At 36.3% G+C, this 13,218-nt stretch overlaps 1 protein-coding gene across 3 annotated transcripts in view; it reads left to right on the top strand.

Moving 5' to 3' along the window:
- Nucleotides 1-13,218, top strand: part of STXBP4 (syntaxin binding protein 4) — a 223,244-nt gene that overhangs the window by 195,451 nt on the left and 14,575 nt on the right. The window lies entirely within an intron of this gene.

Genomic DNA, 13,218 nt, shown 5'->3' with positions numbered 1-13,218 from the left:
TCAGAATATTTAGTTTGTCTCTTCTCTGCTAGGAGACAGAAAATGTGTTTCATAATTAGTCAACTGAAATAATGGTTCATTGTTGCTTTGGTCAGAGTTCTTTAGTTCTTTCAAACTTGTTGATTTTTATAGTGCTATTTTTATAGCATACATTTCCCCCCTCCCCCAGTTCTACTTACTTCTCTCTGCTTACCAAACCTTTCCACTTTTACTTTTCTCAAGTTCTTACATCTTATAGAGGCTTGCAGTCTTCATCAGTGATAGGCATACCCAAATGTACAAAATCCCATCTCCTTGAAGTTTTAACAGCATAGAAACAAACCATCATACATATGTTGAAAACTGTAAGGGAGCACTCTGTAAAGAGTGCTGGGCCTGGAGGCAGGAGGATCTAAGTTCAAATCTGACCTCAGATACTTAACCAGCTGGTGACCCTGGGCCAAGTCACTTCACCTCCATCTGCCTCAGTCACCTCAATTGTAAATGGGGTATTATAACAGACAGTGCCTACCTCACAGGACTGTTGAGGATCAAATGAGATAACATTTGTAAAATTGTTTAGTGCAGTTCTCAGCATATACTATATATGTTAATTCCCTTCCCTTCCTTTAACTTGCAAGCTACAAACACATATTCAGACAGATCTGTGAGCTCATCCATTTGGATAGTCCCTTCTAACATGTTGAGAACTTCCTTGCTCTCTTCTAACATTTTGAGGACCTTTGTGGCTATCCACCGTTATCCTTCCCTTCCCTATGTGACCCCCTCTCATCTTATTTTTCCATCCTCTATTTTTCCTAATGACATTTCTCTTCACGTTTCCTCTTTTGTTAGTCTTTAATCAACTAGTCAATACATATTTATTTAGCGCCCAGTGAGCTAATCACTGAGGGGACAAAGAAGGGCAGAAACATGGCCCCTGGCCTCAAAGAGCTTATGGTCCAATGAGGAAGGCAGCATGTGAGCAACTTTGTGCAAATAAGCTGTTTTTGTCATAGATTGTCTATCTTCTCTTTTATCCTCCATCTCTGTGATGTTCATTTGTAGTTCTTTAGAAACTATTATGTTCTGAGTTCAAACCTAGCCTCAGACACTTACTAATTACCTAGTTGTGTGGCCTTGGGCAAGCCACTTAACCCCATTTGCCTTGCAAAAATCTAAAAAAAAAAACTATTATGTTTATGGCTCACAACCCTGCAAGAGAACTTATTTTGCAAATAGTGTGGTGACATCAGAATTGTAGCCATGGTAGAGAGACTGACAGTAAAGTATCTTTACTTGACAATTATTTAAGGCAAGACTAGGAGCAAAGCATTACTGGGGATGGGTGGTGGGGACTGCCAAAGTGTTTTACTTTTTCCTTCTCCCACCTACAAAACTTTCCAATAGCTTTAGAAAAAAGTTATTAAGTAGGGACACACCATCTGCATCATGTAGGAAGAAGAAAACTTTTTGAACTTAAGGACTGTAGGATAAATAGTACCAAATGCAGTTCTTAGCAGCCTCTTCTACATCATCATGCCTCTTCAGAGAGTAATAGCTTTAGAGTTAATATGACCTCAAATGGGTAAAACACTATTAGATTTGGAAAGGTGTGTGTGTGTGTGTGTGTGTGTGTGTGTGTGTGTGTGTGTGTACACACACTCATTTTATCATCACAATAACCTTATGAGGTAAATGCTATTCAGTAGCCCCTTTTCACAGATAAGGACTGAGGCAAACAGGTTGAGTGACTTGTGCGCAGTGATATTTCTAGTAAGTATCTGAGGTAGGGTTTGAACTCAGGTCTTCCTGACTCCACCAAATCCAGTACTCTATCCCCACACCACCTAGCTGCTTCATATTCTTAATCACTATTCAGGTCTTAGCGCAATGAATATATATTTCATTATTAAAGTAGTAAAAGAAAAATGTATTCAAATGTTTTTATTTGCTTTAGACCTTGTATTTTATAGGAATATTGGTTTAGCACTGTCTTTTCTTAACCAAGATAAAGCTAACTCCTTCTGGACAGGGACAGTCTTGGTTGTCTTTGTATTTTTCCTGTGCTTTGTACATGGAGGCTCTTGATAAATATCTGTGAATTGAATTAACTGAAAGATTTATTTGTGCATCCATGTATATGTGTGAATATCCTGGCACATAAAAGGTAATTAATAAATGCTTAATGATTGATTGGCTTTTTTTTAAAATCAGTAATCCTAGATTAAGAACCTCTTTATGCCAGGTACTTTGGATGCAAAGACAAAGGCAACTTTCCATACATTTAACAACAGTATGAAAACTTTGTTCTGAGACAAATCAGTCACCTCTTAAAGACCTGGAAGGTAAAATAGTCAAGGTGGGAAAATCTTGATGTCTCAGTTGTTCAACATCATTGGGAAATGAAATTTTCTATATATGTGAATTTTTTAGATAATTAGAACTTTAAGCACTAAAAAAATTTCTTAATTTAACTTTTTTGATGAAATTTTTTTCTCACATCTACCACAATAGTATGTGTTAACAGTGTAATTAACATGAGTTAAGTTGTTCTTTTTTTTGCAAGGCTATGAGGTTAAATGACTTGTCCATGGTCACACTGCTAGGTAATTATTAAGTGTCTGAGGCTGGATTTGAACTCAGGTCCTCCTGACTCCAGGCCCAGTACTGTATCCACTGCACTACCTAGCTGCCCATTTAATTTGTTCTTGATGAAAGTATGGTGTCTTAATGAACACCAACTATTACGCTGTGCTCTTACTTAGTACTATTAAGGGCTACTGATATGTTAATAGACTGTTTGGTTCTATACTAAATTTATAGGGAAGGAAACTATTTGTGTATCTTCCTCCAAAAGTTATTTCAACCATTCAGCCATCAATTCAAAAAATATTTTTTTAAAGAACTTGCTGTTTATAATAAGTTCACTTTGCAGGTCTCTGAGGAAAATACAAAGTTGAACTGAAACCCAGTTTAAAATATATATATATAACTAACTATACTAATATTGATTGTAAGGGAAGAGTAAATAGGTCTAGACTGAGGGCTTGAGAAGTCTTCTTATGTGTATGGTACTTGAACTTTATAGAATTTCTGGCATCTGTATTTACTGAAACAGGACCTTCTTTGCTTTCTTCTTGGTTTTTAACTATAATCCTCAATAATTTTTAATGGTATAAAGAGGTCCTAAAAGCAAAAAAATGTGAGAATCACTAAACTAGATTATATTATCCCCTGAGTGTGAGGTCTCTTCCAACTCTGAACTTCTATGATTCTAAATGCAGTGTTAATATGTGTCTTAAACTTTCATAAAAAATATATGTCTTAATATATGTCTTAAACTTTCATAAAAAATAATGGACTAATTAAGAAATGTCAATGGGGTGGGGAAAGAAGCATAGACTGGCCAGTTTGCTCTTTCAATATCAGATGCATGGCCTTTTGGAGGCAAAGAATAGTAAATAATAAACACCTTAAATATCTGTCCACCCTCTAATTATAAAAGGAGAGGTGCCTGAAATTACATTGCCCAAACATTGAGCAAGATAATGGGCTCCTCCATACAGTTCCTTTCCTGAAAATGGCATCTGTCACTGTCTTGGCAGAAATTGAATTGTTATTTCTGATGGAAGGGCGGCCTCAGGCGATGGGATGAGCCTCACTGTCATTGCTATCCCTAGAATGTCCAGAGTCCTGCATTCCTCATTAAATGCTCTTATCAAGCCATGTTTCCATCACACATATATTAATACTGTGTAGAAGAATCAGCTTGCTTTGTCTTACAAGACAAGCAAGGAAACACTATAATGTTTATAACATAGAAGTTCCTATTTTATATACACATATATCATTAAGGAAGGTGCATGGTGCATGACTATTTTTGCTCATAATTCCTGGAATTTTTTTTAATTTTCTCTACAGAGAAAGAGTTGCTGTTTGCTTAAATTTAATGAAAAAATGTAGGCTAGCCCAAAGATGCTGTAATGAAATTATCTGATTAATCTGACTTACCCACACCTAACTTCTTATCTTCTCTGTAAAAAACCTTAAATCTGCAGACTGCTGCACATTCAAAGTAACTTCCTGGTATCATTCATTTCACCTTAGCTAAAAGTTTATATATTCTATCCCAGAGTTATATAATGTGACTAAATTGTTTTCAAAGTAATATTAAGGATTAAAATTAAAAATTAAAATCTGTCAAGTATAAGTAGTGATACACTTAGATTGCCAGCTGATGGAATATTTTGATATACATGAATTTGGGCCACTGCCACAAGATTCCGCGGTGCAAAGGACTCAATATTTCAGATAATTACTTCTAAAATTAAATTAAGCACGCAACTGATTTTTCAGTAAACACTCAGTAGGTGGCAGCTATGTGTAGAGCACTATGCTGCCTAGGCAGACAGAGGCAAAAATCAGACTCTGCCCTCATGGAACTTCCATTCAAGCAAGAGGTTTTTGATACATACACAAATCATTATGATGCTATATAATATGGGATTCATTCTTTAGTGACATTTGGGGAGGATTTTAAAGAATGGGTAAGCATGGAGGGAAAGCAAAGACATACTAGCTCTGGTCACAGGGAATATAATGAGCAAACAGAGAGAAGTGAGACAGCACTAGATTTGTTTGAGGGACAGAAAATTGCTCAATTATCTGGAAATTAGAATGTGTAGAGCGGAAAAACATGAAATAAGCCTGAGAAGATAGAGCAGTATGACATCAAGAAGGGCCCTAAATGCCAAACAAAGAAATATGAACTTTTATTAGTGGGCAAGAAGGAACCCCTGGAGATTTTTGACCAAAGGAGTGGCTTGACCAGGTATTTGCTTAAAGATTAATCTGACAGAAATAATCCAAATGGATTGGAGTTAGGAAAGAAGCTTCTCCTTTGGAGGCTATGGTAGTGAATCAAGAAGGTATTTATTTGGGCATGATAGTAGTGTAAATAAAGAGAAAGGGTAAAATGAAAGAGATAGATGGATTTAAGGGGTGGAATGGGCAAGAACTGGCAAGAAAGGAAGTTAAACCCAACTTTTAGATTAAGAACTTTAAAGAGAGGTATCTTGCCTGAAAATTCCCTCCATGGGATATTCATGGCTCCTCCAAACAATATGTCCAAAATGATACTGAAGAAAGAAACTGGGAAACTTCAGATTGATTAGATAAGAAGTGGATTACTCAGATCAGGTCAATATGGAGCAGGAGCCAGACAGCATATTTGGATCCCTCAAAGACCCCTGCTAAAGTGTCCTGGTATTTATAGAAAATAGACAAAGGAAGCAGAAACTGTAGTGTATGTTAGTGCATCTTGACTGAGATTTGGGGGTTTCTTCTATTTAGCACTGGCCTGGGATCCCAGATACCTGGGTGCTAAAGTCCTGGACTTGCAAGATTATAGACTGGATATGTAGTCATGCCCCAATTGTACTCTGGTCAGTATGCTTTCTTTTGACTTATATTAATCTTAGTTTACATTATTCATGACTTTCACTGATAGACTCTTGCTAGGAAATCCATAGTATTCTTGGCTTTTACCTTTTAAGGAATCCACATTATGGCTTTCATTGGCAGGAAGCCCACAAGAGAGTAAGAAGGGACATGGAAACCACAAGTTAGGAGGAAAAAGCAAGAAATAAAATTCTGTTTGGAGATGTATTGACTTGAAATGCTATGGGACAGTCACATAGAATTTGTCTATGAGCAATTTGGCATGCAGCCCTCAAACTCAGAAGAATGATGCAGGCTGGCTAGAGAGAGATTTCGAAGTCTCTTCCAACTATATAGAAATTATAGTCAAAGCTATGGGATCAGAAGATCTTGTCGAGAGAGAAAGTATAGGGGTCCACCAACAGAACTTTGGGGAACATCTACCTTATGAGATCAGGAATAGAAGCCAAGAGCCAGCAAAGGACACAGAGGAGGATTAATTGAATTAAAGAGGTAGGAGGAGAACCAACTTTCTGAAGCCACTTATCATAGGATTTTAGGTCTAGAGCTAGAAAACACCTCAGAGCTTTCTCTAGTCCAACCCCTTATTTTCCAGATGAGGAAACTGAATTCAGTGATATAAGTAGTAATCATCAAAAGCAGAATTTAAGCTTATGTCTTCTGGAGAATGAGTCCAGTTAAGAAAAGTGGTTGTTAGCATCGCATATTACAGAGAAGAAGAATGAATGCTATTGCATTTGGTAACGGAACACTGGTGAGGGCAAGGTGGCTGATGGCAAGAGCACACAGAGAAGAAATAAAGGAAACTCTGAGGAAGTTTAACTGTGAGAGGAGAAAGATCATCAAGAAGAGTCAGTAGAGGGATTTTTAGGATTAAAAAGACCTGAACGTCCCATAGCCTGAATGAAGAAAAAAAATATTAAAAGGGGAACAATTGAACACTTATAAAAGAAAGGGAATGATTTGGGAGCTAGGTCCTGAAGGAAGGAGGAAGGAATCAAGTCAACAGGGCAAGTAAATGAATCAATCTTCATGAAGAATAGAAATAACCTGATGGTCAGGGGAAAAGCAAGACATTCAGTGGGGAAAGAATGCATTTTGAAACTCATATTTATTACCCTGATTTTGGGGTGATAAATTGGTCTATAAAATCTCTTTAGTCCTCAGTTTCCCCTTCTGTAAAAGGAGGAAGTTTGGACCAAATAATACCAAAGATATCTTCTAGTTCATATAGCATATGATGATGTTGAAATCAAATAAAATTTTAGTTTTGTTCTGTGTGGCCTAATCCTTTGTAAAAGAGGAATTTAAGTTAAATGCTAAAATTTCTTATATTTGAACTTTGTCTTACAATTGGTTGCCTCTCCTGCCTGCTATCTAACCTAACCAGAAAGGTTAGAGAAATTGCCGTTTGTGGATAGGAAGTAACTAACTAATCTACCTTTTCCTTTTCTTGAAGTCTCAGCCGTTTTTGTCAAGTGGAACCTGTCAAAAGCTCTACTTTGAAGGCCTTATTTATTCTCAGTCTTGATCTATTTTTGATTAGCTAGTAAGTGTCCTCTGTCACCCTAATAAAGTTTAAGGGAACCCTCATGGGATAACAGGGAAGTCAATCATCTTTACTAAACAACCATGCAGATGGTTGCAGAGTCTGGGTCAACTGTTGCATTTCTCTAAAAATTCTAGAAAAATAAACCTAATAAGTAAAAAGGAGATGGGACTCCATCCCCATTTAATTTAAAAGTATGAGGCTAAATAAGAAAGCAAAGACTTAGGGGAAAGAATAATGGATTTGTTTAGTACTTTTCCTTAAAACTAGTAACTCTATAAAGTGACCTGAACATGTGATCAGAGCATAAATCTCCATTCATGATTCAGGTGTTGAAACCTGTGCAATACTCTGCTCCATTTACAACCTGGCCAAGTTCTCCCTCCTTAACCAGCCTGGACATCATCATCTTCCCCAACTCCCAGAATCTCACTCTATTGGTGACTGGACTTACTAGTAAGATCCATTCAGCTTTGTGACCCCAGTGCAGCTCAGAAATCTTGAGCTTTAGTGATCCAGTCTCTGCCTCCCTGCTATCTGGGATTTCAGAAGTACTACCACTTCCTCGCATCAATATTGGTCCTTTTAAAACTGTATCACAGTATTGTGGTGTACTGATCTGATGTTCAGGATATTCCTTCTACATGCAGATATTCTCAGAGGTATAAGTTAAACTCAGTGGTCAGAATCAGCCCCCAGACCACTAAAGGGCCCAGCAATACAGTACTGGAGCTGAGAGTCTGTGCATAGCCTCTTGAGCCTGAGACAGCTTGCTCTGAGTTTTCTATAAATATCTATGAAGGGGTGGAAGAATATGAAGTACTGCCTGAGAAATCATCATTTAAAAGAAGCAAGCCAGCTGGCTTGGGTTCCATGTGATATAGCGAAGCCCACTTAAATGAATAAAACATCCATATCCAAATATCTCTCCTCTGACAGGTAGGACTTAAGCATTGTACATGTTTCTTTGCACTTTGCACAGAAGGAAAGGCAGTATTGAGTGAAGAATTTGGAACCTCATTGCCTTCTTGGAGTTGTATTTTTATTTCACTAGACATTTAGGACTTGTTTGCCTCCCTGGCACTTTACCTGCTTGCTGAATTTACCAAGCTGTGTTGTCTTGTACTAATGCCATCACCTGCACACCTAATCCTGCATAGGGACACTGACCTTTTTGGGGTTTTTTTTCTTCTTCTTAATCCCTCACCCAACTTTCTTCATCATCAGTCTTTTCTGATATCCATGGAAATGAGAAAAATCAACATCAGAGCCTGTCTATTCAATCCCCCAAGGGGAATTTTTGCTCCCCATATATATCATTTAGACTGGATATGATGATTTCATGTTCCTTAAATAATGGCTTAAAATTGTTCACAGTTCAAGAAAAACCAACTCATCCTTGGGGCTTATATGCCTTCTTCTAAATTCCAGTTCTATATATTATAAAATGGACTTTGCTCTCACCCATACTTTTCTGTAGTAATTATTTAAAAGAGCTGTATACATGTTACATAAGGTAGCTGTAGTGTCAGACACTGAAACCTGGTTTGGGGGCCAAGAAGGCCTAGGTTTAAAGCCTTCTTCTAACAGATTGCTGGCTCTGTGATCTCATACAAATCACTGGTGCTTTAGGCAACAATCTCAGACTATAAATTGTACAAAAGATGCTGACCTATGTTGGTACAGGTAGTTCTTCATAGTAGTTCATTATTAGGATGAAATCTATGTATATATGTGTGTGTGTATATATATATATATATATATATACACAAGTGTTAAAGCTTCATATTCTTTAATAGTTAGAATTTACATAGTACTTTAAGCTTTACAAAGCACTCTAAAAGATAGTATCTCATTTGATCGTAATGGCAACCCTTAGAGGTAAGTGCTATTTTGATCCCTATTTTATAGATGTGACAACTAAGACAGACAAAAGTTAAGTAACTTTCCCAAGGTCACACAGCTAGTTATTAAGTATTATAGTTGAATTCAGCTCTTTCTGACAGCAGATTCAGTTGTCACTCCTTTTAGCCATCTCTTAACAATTTATTTCTACTAGCAGATCATCACATTCCTTTCCCATCTTTGTTACTTCACTACCCATGTGACCTTGAACAAAGATCCCTCACTCTAAGCTTCATTGTCCTCACCTGTAAAATAAGAGGATTGGTCTAAAGGAATGTTTTTAACTTGGAGGTCTATGAACTTGTTTTTTAATTTATGTTTTTAATTTTTTATTTTGATCTAATTGTTTCCCTCTATATGCTTATATATTTTATTTTATCCATTTAAAAACATTCTGAGAAGGATACTACACTTCACCAGACCTCCAAAGTGATACATGTCATTAAAAAAAGGTTAAGAACCTCCACTTTAGCTTTTTCCTTAAAGTCCTTTTTATCTCTAAATCTCCTAGTCCTGTGACTCTGTACTTCAGTGGATTAGAGTTCTGAAACTAAGTCAAAAACTTTTTTTTTGTAAATCATAGATCATATTCCATATATTTGTGTATTCTGATAAGAGATACATCTTATATGATACATATTAAGTATAAAATTTGAACAAAAAAATCTTAATATTTTGATGGTACCATACAAATTTCCATTTAAATTTTTGCTATATTTTTAGCTACACAGATCCTACAGTATGAACTACTCATTCTGTCATGTGAATGATTGCTGATATTTGTGGATAAGTTTAAGGCTTTTAAGATACTTTCTGAATACTAGTATGTGGGATCTTCATGGCCAACCCCAAGGTGGAGATACTTAAGGCATTATTATATCCATTTTTTTGAACAAGGAAACTAAAGCTCAAATTAAATAACTTGCCTACGGTCATATATATATATATATATATATATATATATATATATGTAACATTCAAGGCAAAATGAGGATCAGGATTTGTCCTCCAGATTCCAAGCCCAGGACTGTTTCCAATACATGAATTTCATCAGTTCCAAAAATTGAATCCAATATTTGTTAAGTTTTTTATTAATATTAGACAGGATATAAGACAATGTGTTTAATAGTGGGGATAAAAAAAATAGAATAGTGGCTACCACTAAGAAGCTTACTTTCTACTGAGAATGAAGGAAAGGGAATACAGCATGCTTAAAGATAAGTAAATTCAGTGTATTTGTTATTCACTTGGATCCAATTCTTTATGACCGCATTTGGGGTTTTCTTAGCAGAGATACTGAATTGGTTTGACATTTCCTTCTCCAGCTCTTTTGACAGATGAAGAAACTGAGGCAAACAGAGTTAAGTGACTTGCCCAGGGTCACTCAGCTAATAAGTATCTGGAAAATGAGTCATCTTTACTTCAGATTTAGTACTCTAAATACTGTGTCACCTAGTCATCTGAGGCAGCTGTGTGGCCCAGTGGGCTTAGCATCACGAAGACTCTTGTTCCTGATTTCAAATCCAGCCTCAGATACTTAAATAACTGTGTGATTCTGGGCAAGTCACTTAACCCTGTTTGCCTCAAATCCTCATCTATAAAATGGACTGGGGAAGGAAATAACAGGCCACTCAAGTACTCTTGCCAAGAAAACCCAGTGGGGTCCCAAAGAGTTGAACGTGACCAAGATGAAACAGCAAAAAATTCAATGTACTTTGAAAAGAGGGTGAACACTCACAGTTTTCAAGGGAGCTAGGATGGGAGTGTGGTAGGACATGACAGAATACTTTGAGGAAAAGAATTATTTTGACTTTCCAGTTATGTTTTCAGACTGGAAAAAATGCTGAAATGAACTCTTCAAGTGTATTTGGAAATATCTGTTGTTTTCATTTTCTTTCACTCCCTTATAAGTGTGTTTGGGAATGGAAGCTTGATATTCCTTAACCTGTAATGATCAACACCTTCAGGGCTGCCAATGAGATTTGGTGGTGCTTTATTATCATTGTGACCCTGCCTCGATATTTTTGTTGAAACTGAACTTGTTTGTTGTAAAAGCATTGACCATTTAAGTGACTCAGTGGAAAGCACTGAGAAAGAAAAAAGAAAAAAGCCAAAGAAAGGAAGAACTGAGTTCAAATGTGACCTCAGACACTTCATAGTCATATGATTCTTGAACAAGTCACTTAACCTCTGTTTGCCTCAGTTTCCTCAAATGTAAAATTGGAATAGTAATAGCATCTGCCTCATAAGGTTTTGGGGGCAGCTAGAGTGGTTTAGTAATTAGAGTGAAGGCCCTGGAGTCAGAAAGACCTGAATTCAAATCCAACCTTAGACACTTCTAGCCATGTGACCCTGGACGAGTCACTTAATCCTATTTGTCTCAGTTTCTTCATCTATAAATTGAACTGAAAGAGCAAATGGCAAACCACACTACTATCTTTGCTGGAAAGATGCCAAATGAGGTCATGAAGAAATGGACATGAATGAAACAAAAATGTAATAATATTTGTAAAACACTTAGCATGACTCTTTATAGATACTAGATACTACTAGTAAGGCTGCTAGTACTACTACTTCTACTACTACTACTTCTACTTAAGCTAACCATTTCCCCCATATATAACTATATCCCTTAGGAAGAGCATTTTTGTGCCTGAAAAGTCTTGTTGGTCCCCCCATTGTTGACTTTGAATTTGTTTTTGTTTTGTAAGAAAGATTTCACAAAAATATAGGTTCATCTGTTAATTTATATCACCATTTATTAAAGACCTACTATTATATGACAGACCCACTGTATTGTGCAGTGAAAAATGACTGAATTTGAAAGCTTAAGACTCTCAGGTTCAAATCCTGACTCTTACCCATTAGACTGAACACCTTGAGAGCACCAACTGTTTTTGCCTTTCTGTCTTGAGGACTTCTCTGTAAAATGAGAACATCAGATTAGACCAATCAATAACATTTATTAGGCATCTAGTAAGAGACAAGACTAAGGGCTGGGAATACAAAGGCAGGCAAAAACCAGTCCCTGCTCTCAAAAAGCTCACAGTCTTCTGAAAGAGATAGCATGCAAACATCTGCATGCAAATTACAAATATATAGTTTCTTTCAGCTTTAAATCTATAATCTTGTGAGATGGAAAGATCATTAAAATGCACTTCTGCAGTTCTCCACTAAAGATGACAAAATAATATACATATGCAGATAAATGTATGTGTGTATATAAATATATGTATACATATACATACTATTATATAATAATGACATGCCCAATGAAAAATATGTTTATATATATATAAAGAGCCTCGTTTGTAATTGAAAGAGGCTGTGAGAATAAGCTTCTGCAGAACCAGAACATTATTTGTCTTTATAACCCTTTTTTGTCTCTTTAACAGAGGTTGTCCTAAATTTTGATTTTGAAAGAAAACATTTTGCATGCTGGGAAGTACAAACCATAAGGAGAGTAATTATAATGGCATTTAAATAATTCACTTGCATTTCTTTGCCAGTAAAATAAAATGCACTCTCCTCCTGTGTTTGGGTAAGCTATAAAATTTGTCTTACAATTTACTATTATTATTATAAAGGAAAGAAAACACTGACATCTTTGCAGATCAAAAGTCACCGACAGCTGACTTGGCAATCATTCAGAGAAAGGAAGTTTAAAGCTTTAGGTTTTCAGATACATCTCTGAACCACAGTTGATTACTCCTGAAATGAGGTCAGATGGATCTCTCCACATAGGAACAATGGAGCGAAGGGGGGGAAGGGGAAGGGTAGTGTATGTTCAACACAGACTTACATTTTTTATAGAATGCCTCATTTCTTTTTAGGTCTCTAAATTTTTTACACTAAGTGGTAACATTTTTCTTTATGAGCCATGTAGGCTTTATTAATTAAGCAGTGTCAAAGGGACTGACTTGAACTCTCTTTTCTCAGCTGACCCACCAAACACACAAATCAAAGAGGATATATTTCTAATACTAGAATGTTCTCTAGACCAGTAAATCTGGGATTATCTTATCACATTGATTATGTCAAAGCTCTTTAGTCACAATACTTTTGTGGAACTGAAATGTGATGGCAGAATACTATACAATAGGGGCTGGTTTGCCCACCTATCCACCTCCCCAAATAATAAGTGCTTTCACTGTAATAGCCATTTTTCAAACATAAACTTCAAACTCTTCTCTTTATATTTTCCTTGGACTTCTTTCTATTTATTTCCTTCTTTAGCATCAAAACATCTATGTACAGATCTCTCCAATTAGATTATAAGTTCTTTATTAAGAATAGGGCATGCCACATTAACAACAGCACTG

The sequence above is a fragment of the Macrotis lagotis genome, chromosome 2, assembly GCF_037893015.1.
Source record: "Macrotis lagotis isolate mMagLag1 chromosome 2, bilby.v1.9.chrom.fasta, whole genome shotgun sequence".
NCBI lineage: Eukaryota > Metazoa > Chordata > Mammalia > Peramelemorphia > Peramelidae > Macrotis > Macrotis lagotis.
Note: the sequence above shows the minus strand (reverse complement) of the source record. Positions and strands in the feature narration are given on the sequence as shown.